Here is a 19,792-nt window from a genome sequence, read left to right as displayed (position 1 = left end):
ACCCTCAGACATAGTGTGTGACCTGAGAACCTCTGAAACTGTTCTCTGAGGGAACTTACAGCTGTAAAAGTAACGGGAGAAGGTGTCAATGCCTCCGTTGCTCCTGCCCCCTAGTCTGAGACACTGGCCATCTTTCTTGCAGCTCAGCTCTACCCCATCCTCCAGATGCATATGACATTTTCATAGCATCATAACTCCAGCTTACATGAGCAGTTCTGCGTTCTGCTTTTTGTTATTGTTGAGTCTCACTATGTATCCCTGGCTGACCTGGAACTCATTATGAGATCCACCTGCCTTTTCCTCCCATGTGCTGGGGTTAAAGGCTTATACCACCACACCTGGCAAAGTTAGTTCTATTTGAAGTGGAGCAATACTAGGAATCGAACCTACAGCCTCCTGCTTTGAGGCAAGGGCTCTACCACTGAGTTCAGCTCCAGCCCTAGTCCACTGTCTTTTACTCAAGTTCCTGTGTTGCTGCTTGGGCCACTTAATGCTCATTTCAAATGGCTGCATAACAGAGGACGAACCAAAAGATGCCCGATTTCCCCAGCCATTCCCTTCTTGCTGAATATTAGGCTGCTTCCCATGTACACAGCCAACTTTGCAATTGCATGTCTTTGTCACACAGCTCCCTGTCCCAAGGCCCCATTGAATTATTTCTTCTGGGTGAATTCCCAGGTCAGTGGGCACAATCTATTCACAGCTCTTGATGGATGCTGTCATATCCCTTTCCTCAAGGGTTATATAAATCTACTCTGTCACTGGTTGTATATGCATGTACCTAGTTCAGAACAATTTTTGCTTTCTTCTTTTTTTCCAGCCTTGCTAATTATATAGGTAGAGAATGTCTCCTAAATGTTTTCATTTGCATCTCTGATTACTAGGGAGAGGAACACCCCCCCCAACCCCCGAGTGGTTGTTTACTATTTGTATTTCCTCATCAATCATGCTGGTCTTTATGAGATTTGATTGGGGGGTGGGGGAGGCCTCCATACTGGAGATGGAATCTTGCCCAAAGCCAGAACACACTCAGTGGGTCTGAGGACCCCACATTCAGGCATCTCCAGGGCTCTCATGTTCTATTGTGCTATGAGAAGTGTTTGTAGAGCGAAAGCCTGTGACTAGATTATATCCTGGCTGTCCTACACACTAGCCATGTGACTTTGGACCTATGATGGAACCTCTCTTAGGTCCTGTTTCCTCTCTTAGGTCCAACACTCACCATACGGGGTTGCTTTTAGGTGTAGAGAAGGGGTGCATGAAGCTACTGTAGCTGGAAGTCTTGGTAAATTACAGGTTCAGATCCAGCAGGTCTGGGGTGGGGCTGAGTCTTTGTGCATCTGATGAGCTCCCAGGGATGTAGATGCTGCTGGTCAGTGATCCTTACTGCACAGGAAGCAGATGAATAGCAGCAGGGTTTTCTTTTCCTCTTCCTCCTCATCCTTCTCATCTTCCTCCTCCTCTTCCTTCTTCTTCTCCTCCTCCTTGTCCTTCTCCTCTTCCTGCTTCTTTTTTTTTTTTTTTTTTTAAATAGGGTCTGGCCAGGCGTGGTGGCACACACCTTTAATTCCAGCACTTGGGAGGCAGAAGCAGGAGGATTTCTGTGAGTTCAAGGCCAGCATGGACTACATAGTGAGTTCCAGGTCAGCTGGGGATACAGGGAGACCCTGTCTCAAAAGACCAAAAAAATAAAAATAAAAAATAATAATAATAAAAAAATAAGGTGATATGTATCCCAGTTTCCTGGCCTGCTATGTAGTAGGGATAAACCTGAACTTCTGATCCTTCTGCCTTTACTTCACAAATGCTGGGATTACAGGTGTAGAGCAACATACTTGGTTTATGCAGTGCTCAGGATCAAAGCCAAGTCCTTGTTCATGGTAGGCAAGCACTCTACCAAATGAGCTACATCCCCCAATAGCAAGATTTTCAACATGAACTGCAAGGTAGAATCATTGGCCTTGGAGGCACTGGGGAACTTGGCCTGCGTATGTCCTGCTGGCTGCCATGGTGGAAATCCACTGATCTCCAAGCCCTTGTCACCATAATGGAGCAAGGGCTTGCCTGGTAGCATGCTGTCTTTTGAATGCAGATTGCTTCTGGTTTGCAAAGCAGGGGGCTCAGGACATAACAGCTCCCTTGTGCTTCTCCCCAAAACAGATAAAGCTGGGTGGAAGTGGACTCTGCATCTTTAAAGGGAAAGAAGCCTATCCCTCCTAGATGGTTCTTCTCTTACCTCTGTTGGTGTGAATTTGGGTCTGAAACTTTCACCAAAGAATGGAAACGCTCTAGGTTTGGTGTTGGGCAGGAGTGAAAAGTTGGGATTAAAGATCTCCCATCACCAAATTCTCAGCTGGAGAAGCTGATGGCGGGGGCTGCTCATGAGGCATCCTGCCTTAGCTTGGCTACTAAGGAAGTTCTGTGTCTTTGGGCAAGTGTCTCCTCTCAGGTCCCCATTCATTCATAGATAAATGGTGACTGCATAGAGGGAAATGAACCCAATGATTTTATTTTATTTACTTTATCACTAGATAGGGGTGGAGGAAACAGGGCTTCATGTAGCCCAGGTTGACTTGCATTCATTATATAGCTGAGGATGATCTTGAAGTCCTGATTCTCCTGCTTCTACCTCCTGAGTGCTGGAATTACAGACATGCATCACTGCATCTAGTGATATGCAATGCTGGGAGCTGAAGTCAGGGCTTCATGCATGCTAGACAAGCACACTACAAACTGAGCTACAGCCCTGAACCCACTGATTTCTGAGGTGGTTTACTATGCAGACTTCATGGATACATGGGCGTACTTATGTGTATACTTGTCATGGTCTATGGTGTACATCATCGTGGATCTGCTGAGACTCCCCCTCTTTGGTCTCCTTTGTTGCCTGACTAATCACTGCTCCTCAGAACAGAAAATTGGAGTTCTGGGAGAATTTGGGACAGGAGCAGCTGTTTTTTTGTCCTTGAGCTCACTGCCTCCTGCCTAGGATTCAAATGACTTCCTTGAACTTTGGGGAGCGTGGCGCTCATGAGAATCATCTCACCATTGAGTCCAGCCTACCTGGCCCTCTAATCAGAGACAAATTTTGAGCAGGCTGTCCTGATGAGACCCTATGAATCCCATTCATTTGCTCCCTGTTCAGCCTCATTATACCTGGAGAGGTTTCCATGGGGCCTGTGTAGTGCTGGGCAGCAGCTGCTGGAGGTGATTACAGAGCAGTCATTGTTGTCAGTAGCATGACTCATTCCCTGAGCACCAGGCTCCAAGGGGAATGCCATTACCCCTGCCCTCAACCCAGCCTCTAAATGATGTGACTTCCTGCAATTAGTCAGCTTGGTGGTGTGGGGGATGGGGCCATCAATCAGCAGATCAGACTCAGCTGAAACTCCCCCAAAGCATTCCACAGTCAGTAATAATTAGCAGTACCTTATCTGTTTGTTGATTTGTGACTACATACTTGCCTGTTTCCTGAAAGATTTCAGGATATGGGGAAATCATGAAGGGCTAATTTATTTTTTTTTTCTTTTTTTTTTTTTCTTTTTTGAGACAGGGTCTCCTTGTAGCCCCAGCTGTCCTGGAACTCACTATGTAGACCAGGCTGGCCTCGAACTCACAAAGATCCGCCTGCCTCTGCCTCCCAAGTGCTGGGATTAAAGGCATGCGCCACCACGCCTGGCGAAGGGCTAATTTTAAAAGCCTGTTTCTGGGTGTTGGAGAGCTTCATCCTAGGTTCGGTAACCTTAAACATGCCACTTCACTTTGCTGAGCCTCAGTTTTCCTGTCTGTAAGATGGGAGGAGTCCATTAGCCTTGCCTACTGTTAGTTCGAGTAGCCAGTATGGTAATAGATGTGAGACAACATCCTTAGCTATCCCATTCCACTAGTTCCCTCCCTACCAAAGGCTGGGTTTATTTTGTTTTGTTTTGTTTTGAGACAGGGTCCCTGTAGCCCCAGCTGGCCTATGCAGACCAAGCTGGCTCTGCCTCCCAGGTTTTGGGATCAAAGGCATGTACCACCACACCCAGCTTGTTGTAGTTGTACTTTAAGACAGGGTCTCATGTAGCCTAGGCTGGACTCAAATTTGCTATGTAGCCAAGGATGACCTTAAACTTCTGATCTTCCTGCCTCAACTTCCTGACTACTGGAATTATAAGCATGTATCACCACACACAATTTAAGTGATTCTGGGGATCATGCTAGGTAAACAATTGAGCTACATCCCTCCCCAACCCCCCACCAAGGGCTCTTTGGGAGCTGTAAGGGCAGGTTTATGAAAGCTGACATTCTGAAGGCTGGACGGTGTCTTGCACTAGATCTAAGCACTAAGCCACTGATGGTGAAGGGGTACAGAACTGCCCCTGGGAGCTCAGAAGCTTGCTAACACCGAGTAAGAACAGGCCCTGCTTGGCATGGTGAGCATGTTGACCCTTACTCTTTCCTTCCAAGACATTGATATTTATGATGTCAAGGATTTGGGGGGTGTGGCAAGGCTCATCAGACACCCATTCACACTAGTGGAGAACACCAGTTGGGCCCCTGGCTGTATGTATCATCTCATTTGTGTCTCACAAGAACCCTGCAGAGGTCCACTTCCACTTTCCTTGATTTACAAATGAGGAGTCAAATTCAAACATGGAAAGAAACTTGGCCAGGATTAGAAAGTCAGAAGTGATGGGAGCCACTGAGTGCCTAAATGAGTTTTGATTGACAGGACTCTCCAGAACCACAACAGATTAGAGTTCAAATCCCAGCTCTCCACTTCCTCCACTGCCTATGGCAAGTCCTGCTTAAGCCTGAATGCCTTCCTCTGTAGCAAGGTGACTTTGTGGTGAAAGTGGGGAGCTTCCTACAGAAAGCCACAGATCTGTGCTGGAAGCACAATAGACACCTGGCAGGATGCTAAATTAGGAGAGTAGCAGGGAGATGTTGTTTCTCTCAAGCCTAGGACACGTGTCACCCAAAGAGGGTGTCAGGATGAGCACAGGGATTACTTGTGCATACATAACTGCTGGTCTAGACAGGCCTAATCCAGTACCTGTGGGCCTTGAATAGTTCTTCAGGAGGTCCTGTGAAGTGGCAATGTCAGCATATGAGGAGACAGAGATGAGAATGGAGGTAGGAAGAGAGGTAGGCGTTTTCCATGTCAGCTTGGCCTCGGCAAAAGAATTACCCAAAGCATTCATTGGTGAAGGGTGTGAGGGCTTCCCATTGGGGGAAGACATGAAACCAAGTTCAGAGCTCTGGTTCTGCATTATGCTTGAGGTTCTGTTTCTCCTTTATAAAATGGGAATGAAAATTCTCTGCCCAAAGGAAGCCACCCTGTGGGCACCAGGCATCCCTTGTGAGTGCTTCAAATTGGGAATGGTTGTGTCAGAACCTTGGACAGCTCCCGTGTGTTTTGCTGGGAACTCATTCAGCTTGAAAGAATTCTAGCTTGGGGGAGAGGTGGTCATATCAGAGTCCTAGGCCACTTGCAGCCCTGTCCTCATAGTGTCTCTGAGAGGTGAGGGTCTTTCTTCCCCAGCACCCAGGCTAGAGAAATAGCTGAATTGTGGATGATGGGGCCACAAGGACTCATTCACCTGCAGACTAGGGTCACCTTACACTTCTCCATGACCCCCCATTGCCTCCAAAGGAAGCTTATGCCTCTGCTCTTTGTCACTTTCCAACATCATCTCCTCTGCTATGTGACTACACATGACTAACTTTGCCCCAACCCTGTCTTTTCCCTCATCCTAGATGCCCCTACCCAAGCTTCATAGCACCTATGAACATCCTGCCCAGCCTTTCAGATGGCCTCTTCCATGAAGACTCTTATGCCCTCTACTTTCACAATCCATGGCTCCTTCTCAGTCTGCCTCCCCCTCCCCCCAAGAACAAGGATCTGTCTTTCCCTAGCACCATACTTCCTGTGCACCACCTACCATGCCTGCTTCATGAACAGCTCACTCAGTGGAATCTCTGTGATTAATGAAAATCTTGGGAGAAGCAGGACTGTTTAATGGAGAAGTTTCAAGACTGACATCTGTAGGAAGGGCATTCAGGCCATTTCCCAAGAAGCCTTGGCAATGATGTTGGAACTTAGTCTTCCCTTACCTTCATGGGCCTTTCTGGGGTTTATTTATTTATTTTTATTATATGTATTTATTTATTTAGTGGGGGTGTGTATGCCATGGTGGGCATGCAGAAGTTGAGGGAAAACTTGCAAGCAGCCTTCTACTATATAGGCTCTGGGGATCAAACTCAGGTCATTCGGCTTAGCTACAAGCACCCTTACCTCTGAGCCATCTTGCCAGACCCCTATCTGAGGTTTAAAGAGGTAGCTGGAGCTGGCTGGAGTAGCTGTCCTTCAGCACCACCCCTGGGTTTCTGAAGCAATGGCACAGGGTGCACCTTACATAGTGCACCATACACAGTGCAGAGCAGGGGTTGCCCAAAGACCCTGGAGCCAGACACCCTGCCTTCAAACACCAGATTTTCTGCTGTTTATAATTGTGTGGCCTTAGGCAGGGCACTACCTCTCTGTTCCTGTTTTGTTACATCTGAAAATGAAACAATTATAAATCTCTAGGATTAGTGGGCCCATCAAACTAATTAGTGCATGCAAAAAGCCTATTAGTTATCTTCCAACAAGTGTCAGCCATGGTGGTCATGTTTAAAAGATTGTAAAAGGCTGTTCTGTGCCTACAGGATTTCCCACTTAAAGAGGCTGAGTAGCCCAGGCTGGCCTGTCTGGGGAGCAGGTGGAGATGGGATGAGAGAAAGGAAACCATTAGCTGCAGCTTCCTCCAAACTGGAAGCTTCAGGGTGGCCATGGCCCCAGGATGGACAATAGGCCTTCTCGGCACAGAGGGGGACAAGTCTAATTTCATAGCCCCAAATGCCCCTGTGCTGGCCAGCACACCTCTCTTTCATTAAGGTCCCACCTGGGCACTGCTGATGGTGCCTCCTGAGCACACATGCAGTCCAGAACTAATTGTTGTCCCTGTGGTGTCTGCAGGGAGCAGGCTGTGAGGGCACAGCTGGTCTGTAATGACTTGATTTCCCAGTCCCCTCCTGCAGACTCCTCCCCACATGGAGCCTGAAAGGGCCAGGAGATAAGGGGGTTTGATCAATCATCAGCTGATGCCTTTTTTTAGTTTGGGCTGCAATTGGGACAGAGAGCTCAGCAGGTGGGGCAAAAGGGCCCAGTGTCCCCTCCCGCAGGACTAGGGACCCATATTTCTCCCCAGGATGACAGTATTTCTATTACCTTAAAGGGCTCATCTATTCATGGTGCAATTTTTTGAAGCCCTGTCTGCCATTATTGAACCCTGCATGCCAGCAAGGGGAGCGGACACTCCATCACCCAAATGAACGCTCTCCTTCCCACATTTTTCTCTGCTTTCTCTGCTCTGTCTGTCCGTAGGTCATATGCAAAGCTCAGCTGCTTGGGCCTGGGAAGGCAGGAGGGGGCGAGAGTTATGCCAGATCAGTGGGGCAGCGATTGAATTTCTTCCACACAAGGTTTTCTGGTATCCTTTAAAGACATCCCTTTACCAGCTGCCCTCAGCGGGCAGTGTGTACAACCTCCTGGGTGGCTCCTGAGCTGGAACAGAGGATTGAGGGCAGGTAGAGTCAGGAGAGAGTACAGGTTGCAAATGACAGCCAGGTGACATGTACAGAATGTCCATGCATTTCCGGTTCTAATGACTCCATTCCTCATCAGACCCAGGTCCATAATCCCTCAGCCTGAGAGCAGAAAAGCGGTTTCTCATATCCTGCCCCCCACCATTGATTAATTTCCTAATTATTGTCATAAAGGATTTTCCTAATGTGGCATCAAGCATGAGGAATTCACCCTCTAGCTGCCACGGCTGTGTGAGCAGAAAGCAAGCTGTACAAAGCTTTTTAAATGACCCCCCCAAAATACACACACACACACACACACACACACACACACACACACACACCAGTTTTCAAATCCCAGAACTGCTGATCCCTGTCCTTGTAGAGTTACTTGAGCACAAGGCTCAATTTTTCCTTTCTTTATTATTATTAGTGTGTGTGCTTATGTGCACACATGCATGTCACGGTGCATACGTGGAAGTCAAAGAACAACTTTCAGGATTCAGATCACTCCTTCCACTATGGCTTCCAGGGACAAAACTCAGGTCATCAGATTTGTGCACCAAGCACCTGTGCCCACTAAGCTATCTTGTTGCTATCTTGTTTTTAAAATTCAGTTTTCTGTCTATAAGATGGGGCTGAACATGTACCTCAGTTGGCAGAGTGCTTACCAACCTTGCACAAAGTCCTGTGTTTGATCCTTAGTACTACATAAACCTGGCATAGCAGGCTCGAGAGATGGCTCAGCAGTTAAGAGCACTGGCTGTTCTTACAGAGGACCCAGATTCAATTCCCAGCCACCCTCCAGAGCAGCTAACAACCATCCGTACTCCAGTTCCAGGGGAATTCAACCCCCTCTTCTGACCTCCGCAGGCATTGCATGACATGGGTACACTTACTAAATGCAGGCAATACACTCATACACATAAAATAAAAAAATAAATAAAATATATATTTTAAAAACCTGGCATGGTGGCATACACCTGTAATCCTAGCACTTGAGAGATGGAGAGAGGAGGATTAGAAGTTAAATGCCATCCTCAGCTACAAAGAGAGTTCCAGGTCAGGCAGGCTAGGCTACAAATAAATAAGAAATCATTTGTAACACTGGGTACATAATGGTATGATGTTCTAATGTGATTCTTAGGATTAAATGATAGAAAATAGATGCAGTGTTCAGAACAAAACCTGGCATGTAGTAGGTGCCAATTAATGCTTTCTAAGATGTATCGTATGACTATGTAGAGTTCAAGTTAGAAGGCATGAACTTGGGCATAGACTTGTGGTCAGACAGACTTGGGTTGGAAGCCCATCTGTCACTTAGCATCTGTGTAGCCTTCAGCCATGTGCCCAGCCTCTTGGATCTCCACATTCTTTTCAATACAGTGGATTAAGAATAACAGAGAGATGGTTGAGCAGTTAAGAGCACTGGCTGCTCTTGCAGAGGACCCAAGTTTGGTTCCCAACACCCACATGGTGGCTAATAGTCCCTAACTCCAGTTCCAGGGGATCTGATGCCCTCTTCTGGCCTCCGTGGGCATTGTGCACTTATGGTGCACTTACATACGTGCAGGTAAAACATTCATACACATAGAAAAAATAAATAAAAATTTTTAAGAATGCCAGTCCTCAGACTGAAGAGATGGCTCAGCGGCCACAAGTACTGACTACTCTTGTAGAGGACCAGGTTCTATTCCCAGCACTCCATGGGAGCTAACAACCATCTGTAACTCCAGTTCCAGAGAATCTGATGCCCTCTTCTGACCTCTGTGGGCACTGCACGACAAGAGTGCACTTACACACATGCAGGCAATACAGTCATACACGTAAGATAAAAGTAATAAACAAAATATTTTTTTAAAAAAGAATGCAAGGCCTGCAGAGATGGTGGTGCACTGAGATAGCACAGAGCTCACTGGGGCTGGTTGGAGATTACTCTTTGTAAGAGTAGAGTTAGAAGTATGCCCTGCACTTCCATAACTGCACCCTCTCATTCTGCAGGGGAAGAAACTGAGGTCAGAGAGGGAAAATGACTTTTCTGTGGTCATATAGAAAAGCATGGCAGAGCTGGGATCAAATGAAGGTGACAACTCTGTCTAATGCTCTTGCCCACCTGTCATGAGTTTGTTGTCCCTTGATGCTCCCCTGGGAAGGAGGGATAGTGGTGAGGACACAGGGGTGGTATGTATCAGGAAGTTAAATCATGTTGGCAATTAATCCACAGAGCAAAGTAGAGAAAATTGGCTTTATGTCACTGGGACTGAATCTAGCTTCCCCCTCTGGGACTCCGTGGTTTGTGGCTTCATTAGGGAAAACTGCTGAGTCTTCTCTTCCTGTCTCATACCACACTCTTCTTGTGAGTTCCTGAGGTCTTCATCAATGGCCTCATCACGGGGGGAGAAAGGGTGGCCTTGATGCTGCTCTGTGTCTGGCTGGGGTATTAGGGTAGGTCCAAGTACCCAGTTTTCTTTTCACTCAAGTTTCCTGTATAGATAGGGCTCCTCCTGCTGGCCAGTATCAAGGGCATGTGTCCTACCCTCAGATTCCAGAAGAGAGGGGAGGGGCTATTAGCTGAAGAGCCCCTCTGGACAGTGCACAGCTATGGGTAAAGCACACATCACATTATGAGCACTGGGTACAGCAGGCCCAGCACTGTGTTCTCTCACTTCTCACAGCAACCACCAGATAGGGGGTTGTGAGCACTGCAATAATGCAGAAGAGGAGACCAAGGCTCAGGGAGGCAGTGTAACCTTCCCTGGTTCACAGAAGCAGAACCTGTTATTATTTGAACTCAAAGCCAGCTTTAACTTTGGGTCAGAGCCGCCTGAAGAAAAGGCTCCTGGTGCGGAGTTCTAGAACTGGCTAAAAATCCTCTCAGGCCATTTCCTGGGACAGGGACAAGTAGTAGCCTGAGCCCAGGTGGTTTTCTACCTCTATCTTCCCTGGGAAGTAGGCCAGATGCCACTGTATCCCCTTGTTCAAGATGACAGGACACTGAAGACATGGGTAGGTGACGGCACTAGGACCTTGGGCTCAGGATTTCGCAGCTAGATTCCCTTCCAGTCAGTGCTGAAGATAAGATTAGTCCAGTTTGAGCTCCATCCCAAGGCCCAGCCAGCTCAGCTCCCACTTTCTCTTACCATTCTCCCACATCATACAAAGCATCAAGACTCTGCCCCACCCCTACCCCTACTTGCTGATGGACATGACTCAAGTCCCTTCACTCTTCCAGGTCTCAACTTCATCTTCTGCAGAGCAAGGTTGCAAACCCTGCTCATCATCTCCTGAGGCTGGTGGGAAGCTCAGAGGTGACAGCAGTTGGGAAGGATTAATGGGAGCACCAAGAGTGAGCTGGAGGGGTACAGGCCGCAGACCTGAACTTTACCAAGTCTGCAGTGTCGATGTGCCACACAGAAGAATCAGCTGTGACTTTGAACTCATCTCCAGTCATACCCTGCATCCCCAGCCACCCCACACCCCCATTCCTCCCTAGTCTTGATCATACCTAATCTCATTTGCAGGAGTAATTACCACCCCAGGAGGGAGGGGATTCCTGCCAGACACTGCAATTATGTCTGGAAAATGAGAGATGGTACAGCAAAAAGTTGTGGATAAATCACCACAAGGCGAGGCTAACAAGAAAACATCATGGAATGGGCCTGGTTAGGGGGACATACTATAATCCTTGCATGTAAGAGGCTAAGTCAGGAGGAACACAGGAAAATTCCAGCTCAGCCTGGATTACATAGTTCAAGGCCAGTCTGGGCTACAGAATGAGGCTTTCTCAAAAAACAAAATGTTCTGAGGAGGGGGATACAATTTCCTGAGCCCAGCCCAAACAAGCCTGATGAGAGTTCCCTGGCTTTCAGGCCCTAATGGCCTGGATGATGTGGGGGAAACAATAAGAGAAGGTAGGAGCTGAGCTGGCTGGGCCAGAGTGAGAGCCTGAACTTAATTCACCCAAGAGTAAGCCACAGCAGCCTAGAGTAGGGTGTGACAACATGGTGCTAGCCTTGACTCCACTCTCTGTGTAGGGGGATGTGACAATGTGGCCCAGCATGCAATTGGCACTGTATCAATGCTGAGCCCTTTGCTCTTCACCTGTCTTCAGCTGGACAGAGTAGAGTTGCCCTCTGCTGGTGGCTGAGGCAGAATTCTCTTTGAGCCCCCTTGGCTCACCCTCATGAACAGACCCATCTGGAAACATGGTAGGAAGCAAAGCAAGTGCTTTACAGGGTGTGAGTGGAAGGAGCACTTTTGAGACCAAGTCTCATAATGCACATCTTCCCCCAAACTCCCCTGACTTTGTAGGAGACTATTCTCAAAACATTCCATATATTAACTTACTTAATCTTCATTGTTGTTCACACAGAGGAATGCTGTTTTAACCCCCATTTGCAGATAGGGAGACTGAAGTAGACAGGTTCCTAACATGCTCAGGGGCCCACAGTGCCAGAGCCAGGATCCTAGCCCAACAGCCTGGTTGCAGAATTCATAGTTTGGCTCAATCTCACCACATCTCTGCAAAGCATCTCTGCTGTGGGCATATCCCAAAGGAAGCCTTCACCATGGCTGTGGGTTAGGGACCAAAGGAGGATGAATTTGGGAGGAGTCACTAGGCTATCAGGGAATCAGGTGTGGTTCAGGGAGCTCAAGTTGTTGGTCCCCCTCTATGGCTGCTTCTGCCAGGTTGGGGATCAGGGAGCAAGGCACCACTGTCATCATGATGCTCATCTTCCGCAAGGGCCTTCTGTACTGAATGTTCCTGGACTTCATCTCTCATGTTCCCATCGCCCTCTGCAGTTAGATGTCATAGTTGTCATTATGCAATAGAGAAGCAGCTCAGCCACTGGACTCTACAGTGTCTTCTACTTCCCCAGCCTCCTCTGACTTGGTACTCAAGTCTACACTCCAATTTCCTCATGGATTTGTACCTCTTTGTGTCCCAGACCAGAAACTACCCCTGGGGTTCTATGGCAAGGTCAACCTAGACACATGACATATAGACGCCAGCTTACCTCACAGCTGTCCTGTCACCTGTAGAGCACACACACTCCATAGGCCACACACAGGAGTGTTCTATATCTACCTTGTGAACCGGGACCCTAGGACAGCAGGCCTAGATCTCATCCCATTCTGCTTCTCCACTCAAAAAATGTATGTCTATCTAGGGCATGGAGTGAACACAGCCCATGTGCATTAGTCCTGTGACATTTATTGGGCAGTATACTACTTTTGTACACATGTGCACACTTGAGCAAATACCCTTGGGAACAGCAGAGGAAAAGTGGTCCTCTGGTCTTTCCGGCTCAGTCTGCAAAGTGCTGGTCTCCAAAGATTGAGGACCTTCTCGGAATGGTGGCGTGCTCCTTTGATCCCACCACTTGGAAGGCAGAGGCAGGCAGGTATCTGTGAGTTCCAGGCCAGCCAGGTCTACATAGTGAGTTCCAGGTCAGCCAGTGCTACACAGTTGAGACCTTCTCTCAAAGAAACAAAACAAAAGAACAAGAACCCAAATTCAATCCCCCTAGAACCCATGTAAAAAGCCAAGTGTGGTGGTGCACACTTGTAATTCCAGTCCTGGGGAGGCAGAGTCAGGCAGATCCCTGGGGTCTCATTGCCCAGCTCTAGATCAATGAAAAGACTCTGTTGCTTAGAGCAAATACACACACACACACACACACACACACACACAGACACAGACACAGACACACACTCCAAAAAACTTCCAGCAAGATATCTGGGTAGGGGGTGGGGTGGCCAGCCTTGCACCACTCATGCTAGTCCCCTCCCATGCCTGCCTCCTCTGCCTCCTCCTCAGTCCATACACACAGTCTAAGTATCCAGAAAGGCCTCGCAGTGCCCAATAGCCTACTAGGGTCTTCCCTAGACACTTAGAAGCAATATTTTTTGCCATTTAAAAATGCCAAGGATCAGATATGGTCTTTAATCCCAGGAGGGAGGCAGAGACAGGACATTTCTGTGAGCTCAAGGCCAGCCTCATCTACATAGTGGGTTCCAGGCCATCTGGGGCTACAAAGAGACCTGTTTTTTAAAAAAAGCCAAGGGATAACTAGGCTTTCCTAAAGCTGCCCCAAATGTCCTTCCTTGGACATCCTTTACTACCTCTTAAGTCTCTTCGAAATGTGTCTATTTGGGAACTGTTAGTTGATTTTCTCTTTGAAATGTGTCTGTTTGGGAACTTTGGAGTTGATTTTCCATCAGACAGTCTTCAGGAAGAACATACACAAATTAGAAAAACGTACTTCTTTAACTCTACTGTATTTGCCAGAAAACTGATGGAGTGGATGTATTCGCCTCCAGTTACATGAATAGCTCCTGTAGAGTTGTATAGTACCCTGCAGAACTGTAAGGGCAACCTCAGGTCACTGTCAGCCTATTCCTTTTGAACAGACGTTAGAGTAAACGTTCTGGAAGCTTTCAGTTTTTACTTTATCCCTTCTTCCTCTCCCAGGGGCGCCAGACAAAGAGACTCTGAGACCACACGCCCAGGACATTCCCTACTCAGTGCAGCAAGGCGGGGATGGAGGTGGAAGAGACAGAGGCCTCCTTCTCTCTCATCCCTCTGCTCCTCAAGCTTATGCAGTGCTGCCCCCCCCACACACAACATGCATCTGCTGTCAATTACTACCTTATCAGTGACACACTAATAAGGTCCAGTGAAGTTTGTTGTGCTTGGAGAAACCTTTGTGACTGGTGTTTGGTCCGGATGTTCTCTCTGCCTTGTGGGCCATGAGTTATTTTCTTCCTAGAGCATTACAAAGGAAGGGCCCTACCTTGCAAGCTGCTGTCCATGGGGTCCCCTGGGGTCCCATGAACTTGGCAGGAGCAGGGACATGCTAGGCAGGGGACTTTGAGAACAGGGAAAGCATACTGGGTATGAGTGCTGCTAGCACCCATGGGACACTGGTCACCAAAAGAAGCCCCCAATGGTGGCCTCAAACTCCAAGAAGAGCAAGGGGAAGGGAACCTGAGCAACAGAGGCCCCAGGACCATTAAAGTCTGCCTGCAGAACATCTGGAAAGAAGCAGAGCTAGTGCCCCCAACCGACCCAGGCCAATAGTCAGGACAAGCCCTGTACTTACCATGGGTCCACTGTCTGACACATACTAGCACTTCGAAAATATTCCCTGGCTGGGGCAGTAGCTCAGTTGGTAGAGTGCTTGCCTAGTATGCACAAAGCCCTGGGTTCTATACCTAGCACCACATAAACTGGGTGTGCTGGTATACAGTTGTAATCCCAGCATTTGGGAGGTGGAAGCACAAGGATCAAAAGTTCAAGGCCATGCTGAGCATGGTAGTGCAAGTCTTTAATCCCAGTCCTGGAAGACAGAGGTAGGTAAATCTCTGTGAGTTCAAGACCAGCCTGGTCTACATAGCCAGTTTCAGGCCACCTAGTGCTACACAGTCTTGAGATCTTGTCTCAAAGCCACCTTGAACTACAGAACAAGTTAGAGGACAGCCTGGACTATACACGACAATGTCTCAAAAAAATAACCAAAAAAATGTCTTGAATGTTTGAGTTAATTCCATGTCTCTGTACTGAGCACAGACTCCAGCTGAAGCACTAGGCTGAGGCAAGGCCAGCAGGGTTGGGTACTTCCCTTTCAGTCCTCACCCTCATTGGCTTGCCATCTACTGAGAGAGTGCAGTAGGTATCACAGGAGCAGGGATGGGGAAGTGGCAAGAGAGTCAAAGGACATGGGAGCCCAAACTAAAAGAGGCTTTAGGGGCTGGAGGTGGTGGCTCAGAACTTTAATCCCAGCACTTGGGAGGCAGAGGCAGGCAAATCTCTGTGAGGTCGAGACCAACTTGGTCTACGTAGTGAGTATGAAGCCAGCAGGGGCTACAGAAAGACCCTGTCTCAAAACAAACAAAAAAAGGTGCTGTAGGTCACATTCAGTCTATTGTGATAGTCAACAGGATCCAGAGCCACTATAATCACTCAGTCACTATGGTAGGCTGAATGGACGATGGATAAGGCCAAAGGCTTTGGCCTTACTGTACCCTGTGAACCCTGACTGCCAGTTCAGGGCCTTTCTTGCTGAAATACCCCACCTCCTCCTCCAGCAAAGGTACCTGTGGGTAAATGCCAGGCAGCAAGACTAGCCATATCGGTGAGCTCTGGGTTTGATTGAGAGACCATGCCTCAATGTATGAAGTAGAGGATGATTCCTGATATCAACCTCTGCCCTCCACATGCACATGCACACATATATGCACCCACACACATGCAAGAAACATGCATACACACATGCACACCTCACAGACATGAAAAATTGAAGGAAAAAAAGGGCATGTGGCATGTGGTTCAGGGCAGTTTCCCTGGTCGCTGGTCCCCAGGTCCTTTCTGCTGAGGTCTGATAGGCAGGCTGATGCTGCACCCCCTTAGTCTGCATGTTGAGAACCCAGTTCCACTCCAGTTACACAGCCTCCCACCCATTGAGTGTGTTTAAGGGGACCGGGAGACGAACTTCCACAATTGCCTCCTCCTTTGTATGAGGGAGGGTTAAACCCTTTCTGTCCTCCTCCTTCCATGCCAAAAAATACTCATTAACCTCTTGCCTATCTCGAGGAGGAGGGACGAGCAGCATAAGAGGCCCAGCTGTTGAGTAATTTTCTCAAACAGTGCCAAACTACAAAGCAGAATATTGCAAGGGAGAAAAATTCAATAAACAACATTTGAAACAAATTTAACAGAACATATAAGTCATTAGGCACTGGGGTCTGGGTCTGCAAGGCTGCTTTGTGCAAGGAGAGATTTCTGTGTCTATCAGGAGTAGCTCCAAGGGTTCCACACCACCAGCAGCTCTTTCAGACCAGGTTCATGATGTTAACAGCCCATGCTGCATCTATAATTAACTGGGACTTTGAGGAGAGGCAGAATCCACAGCCTCCTCCCATGGCAGAATAAAGATGCTGAGTGGACTGGTGAAGAGCTCCCAGTGGGAGTCAGGAGACCTGCCTCTGTAGGTGGAGGTTTTTTCTTCCTGGAGGGGCCATGTTGGTTGGAGAGATGGACTAGCAGAACACCTGGGCACCAGTGCATCTGGGTCCAGACATGGCCATATCCTCTAATGTTCTACTGTCCTTAGGTGATGGGTACACTGTGGAAATGACAAGGACAGAGTAGGTTGGCAGGGGCCGTGGGAGACAGCCTTACACTGCAGCCTGAGTTCTTTCAGAGACACCCCCACTCAGATCCACCCCCCCCCAACTCAGGTGAAGCTGTGATTCTTGATTTTACCACAGAAGAGCATTTCAGGGCCAGTCAGTATGAAGTAGAGACGGAGTTTATTAAGAAAAGAATTTAATATAGATTTAGTATGAGCCTTAAAGGAGAGCCTGTTCCTGGGGTCATTAGGTTAAGAGTGTGGGCCCTGGCAGCTCTAACAAACGAGTCTCTGCCACCTCAGGAGACCAATTAAACAGGCAAGGAATAGTGAAATACAGAAAAAGGGATTTATTCAATGTGGCCATGTTGGGAAGAGGAACAAATGTCTTGGGGTCCTAACATGAGGTTTGGGTGTAAATAGAGGACAAGAGGTGTGTGTAGCTAAGGAGTCTGGGTCAAGGTGTGGGGGACACCCCCACCAATCATCTTCATCTCAGCTCCAGACTCTCCCACTCTCCTGTAAGTTGGTCTGAGAACTTGTCAGAACTGTGAAATCTTTCTGGGAGACAAGCTCCCCCTCTTGCTGATACCAGGCCTCAGCCCCTTCTTTCTCCCAGCATGAGATTTCTAAGGAAATTCTAATTTCTTGAGGGTCATCATCTCAATATTCTGATAGTCAAAGGGAGGGGCATGAGGGTCTCCTTAAAATTTCTTCTTTCCTGGGGCTGGAGAGATGGCTCAGCGGTTAAGAACACTGGTTGTTCATGCAGAAGACCCAGGTTCGAATCCTAGCACCCACATGGCAGCTAACAACAGTCAGTAACTCCAGTCCCAGGGTATCTGACAGCCTCTTCTGACCTCTGAGGGCATTGCACAACACAGGTGCATTTACCTACATGCAGGCAATACGCACATACACTTAAATAAAAATAATAAAATATTTTAAAAACTTTTTCTTCTTTCCTGCCAGGACAGTTTCAAGACCCCTAAAAGAAGGGCAGTAAACACCCAAGTGTGGGATTGGAGTACTTAGAAAGTTTTCTGTGGTTTATTTTTATTTGTTATTGTTGTGTGTGTATGAGTGCAGTTGTATGCTTGTGGAGGTCAGGACAACTTTGTGGAGTCAGTTCTCTCTTTCCACCTTTACATGGCCTTCCAATATTGAACTCAGATACTCAAGCTTTCATGGCAAGCACTTTTACCTGCTGGGCCATCCCATGGGCATGGATTTGTTAGGCAAAATCTCCCTTAAGTCTCTTAGCAATAGTCTGGAGTTACCTTGTTCAAAGAGTTTTTGTTTGGTTGGTTTTGGTTTTTCAGCCAGTGAGGCCATAATGTTCCAAGGAGCTGGACTGATTGCAGGCTGATAAGGTAGAAGGAATCCATACTACCCTAGGTCACAAGAAAGTGAAGACTCTTTTTTTTCAACAGTAAATAAGTTTGTAATTTTGGTTGTAAAATTCTTAAAAAGTACATGTTTACAGTGGGAAGCATAAGGTTAAACTCAAAGGCCTCAAGTGTGGCTTATTGCTATTCTAACATTCTTTTTTAAAATTTTTATTATTTTTATTTTATGTGTGTGTATTACCTGCATGCAGGTAAGTGCACCCATGTTGTGCAATGCCCGAGGAGGTCAGAAGAGGCTGTCGGATCCCCTGGAACTGGAGTTATCGACAGTTGTTAGCTGCCATGTGGGTGCTGGGATTCCAACCTGGGTCTTCTGCAAGAACCACCAGTGTTCTTAACTGCTGAGCCATCTTTCCAGCCCCTCTAACATTCTTAATTAAAATGTGTGTCTCTAAGTAGGCGGGCTTCACAGCAAATTTTGTTCATTGTGCTAGAATTCTCAACTCTCACTGGTAAGAGACTTCACTAGACTCTGGGGTAAGGGATGCCTTTCCTTTCCTTCTCCATGTCCCCTTAATTTTCCCTCCCTCCCTTTTTTTAAAGAGCATGCTAAAGAGACAAAGCTGACCTCAAATTTGCATTGATTTTCCTGCTTCTGCCTGCAGAATGCTAGGCTTGCAGGCATGTACCATCACACCCAGTGGCACCTCAGGCTAGTCCAGAATGTCACTGCATTTGGGCAGTTTGCATTCCACCATTGAAACAGGGCCAGCAGACTTCGGATCCAGTGCCACTCTTGCTTTGCATTGGCCAGGTGACTCTTCTCACTGGTACAAGGGAGCTAGACAGCTGGCTCCCAGTGTCCCTTTAAGCTGTGACATTAGGATTTGTCTTCTGTACCTCTAGAAAAGGCGTGTGACCAGGCCCAGAGTACATGGCCACCCAGCTAGTGTGGTTTGAAGGCCCAGTGGGGCCCCAATCCTGGGCTCTGATCTCACTATCCCTCATTCCTGTGAGCTAAGACCCTGGCCCTAGGCAGCAAGATGCTGAGAGTCAGAGCTAGGGAGGATGCAACCAGGGGTCTCATCCACCACCTGCAGAGGCTGCAGTGGGCTTCCAAGAACAGATCTGGACACACCCCAAGTCTATAGGAAATCTTACACCCCTTATGACGAGGCCAGTGAAAACAGCAAGGTTTCCCCCTTGGCTTTCATTGATTGGTTGATTTTAGGAGTAAGTGTGGTATGTGTGCAGGTGTGTGGAGGCCAGAGGCTGCTGTGTCCAGTTTTCACATGGGTACTGGGGCTCTGAACATGGGTTTACCTGTTTCTTCACCTAGCACTGTACTTTTCCCCATACCCTCCCTTTAATAAAAAAAAATTTTATATTCAACCCAGGCAATCTTTGAATTCACAGAGATCCACCTGCCTGTGCCCCTTTGAGTGCTGGGGTTAAAGGTGTGTACCACCAAACCTGGCTTCCCTTTGTTTTTTGTTTTGTTTTGTTTTGTCTCCCTGTAGCCTCAGCTGGCTTGAAACTCAGTGTGTAAACCAGGCTGGCCTCAATCTCACAAGAGATTCACCTACCTCTACCTCCCAAGTGCTAAGATTTAAGGCATGCACCACCATGCCCAGCTTTTCCTTTGCTTTTAATTAGAATTAAATTAGCTCCATGTGATAGCCCAGGTTACTGTGAGTC

The 19,792-nt window shown here is 47.7% G+C and overlaps 1 protein-coding gene across 13 annotated transcripts in view; it reads left to right on the top strand.

Moving 5' to 3' along the window:
• Megf11 (multiple EGF like domains 11) overlaps nucleotides 1-19,792 on the top strand; it is a 373,828-nt gene that overhangs the window by 315,411 nt on the left and 38,625 nt on the right. The window lies entirely within an intron of this gene.

The sequence above is a fragment of the Nannospalax galili genome, unplaced genomic scaffold, assembly GCF_000622305.1.
Source record: "Nannospalax galili isolate Female #2095 unplaced genomic scaffold, S.galili_v1.0 scaffold54, whole genome shotgun sequence".
In the NCBI taxonomy this organism is placed as follows: Eukaryota; Metazoa; Chordata; class Mammalia; order Rodentia; family Spalacidae; genus Nannospalax; species Nannospalax galili.
The sequence above is the reverse complement of the archived record's forward strand: the minus strand, read 5'-3'. Positions and strand labels throughout refer to the sequence as shown.